Below are 899 nucleotides of genomic sequence, written 5' to 3'. Positions count from 1 at the left end.
TCAGCAGGAGGGATGGGCTCTGTGCCTCCTAAATTTTAACCAGTATGTTCCCAAATGCCACAGAAATGTTTGGAGGTCTTTAGAAGATCCCCATATCTCCCTTCCAAAGTTGATGGTTATTAAGTGATTAATGATTTAAAAGATGCCTGTTAACAGCCCCAAGTTGAGAGACATGGACCCACTATCTAAAGTAAAAACCTCACTTGTTTTTTTTTTTGTTTTGTTTTGTTGTTTTTTTGTTTTTTTTTTTTTTTTTAATGTGCTGGAGATCTTTAAAAGCCCCGAGGACTTACCCTTAAGGCATTATTCAAAGAAAAAAAAAACCTGAGACTGGCGGTTCGTCACAGGCAATTGTAAAGGGTTTCAAAGGACCGATCAAACGAGTTGGAGAGTAATCTACATTAAAGTCCGGATGGCAGTGTTACAACATGCACCTGCAGGGTATTTGCTATCCGTGCCCCTTACAGAGCTACAAATCACCATTAAAGAAAGCTGCTTAAGCTTCCTCCGCGCTTCTAGAAAGACTTACTCGGGCTCCTTCACTTTGATATTTATACATCTTGTTATTGATAAGTGTGGGGCTGTTCAGCGCTCCCTTCCCCCTCCCGAACTGTCCCCGGGCACTTTTGCACCACCCCTCCCTGCCCCCACCCCGAGCGCGGCTCCAGGCGGGGGTTCAGGCAGCCCGGCCCCACGAACGACACGCGTGGGCGCGAGGTTATCCCCGTCTCCCTGCGATGTGCCAGCTCCGGGAAAAGTTTTGGTTTATTTTATTTATGTAGTTTCCCCCAGGCTCTGTCACCAGGGCGACCGGGGCAGCCCAGGCAGCATCGGCACGCGGGATGTCCCGGCGGATTTTCTCACAGTTGCGGGAGGCGCAGACATGGAAATGAGCTCAT

General features: G+C 48.3%; 1 long non-coding RNA gene across 1 annotated transcript in view; it reads left to right on the top strand.

The window, feature by feature from the left end:
• The window catches only part of LOC108444867, a 6,538-nt gene extending 6,498 nt beyond the window's left edge, over positions 1 to 40 (top strand). Inside the window, exon 3 of the long non-coding RNA XR_001859578.1 lies at positions 1 to 40. This exon is cut by the window's left edge and continues 3,351 nt beyond it. This is a non-coding gene — a long non-coding RNA (uncharacterized LOC108444867).
• Positions 41 to 899: the final 859 nt, after the last annotated feature.

Source organism: Corvus brachyrhynchos, unplaced genomic scaffold (genome assembly GCF_000691975.1).
Source record: "Corvus brachyrhynchos isolate BGI_N302 unplaced genomic scaffold, ASM69197v1 scaffold162, whole genome shotgun sequence".
NCBI classification, from domain to species: domain Eukaryota; kingdom Metazoa; phylum Chordata; class Aves; order Passeriformes; family Corvidae; genus Corvus; species Corvus brachyrhynchos.
The sequence above is the reverse complement of the archived record's forward strand: the minus strand, read 5'-3'. Positions and strand labels throughout refer to the sequence as shown.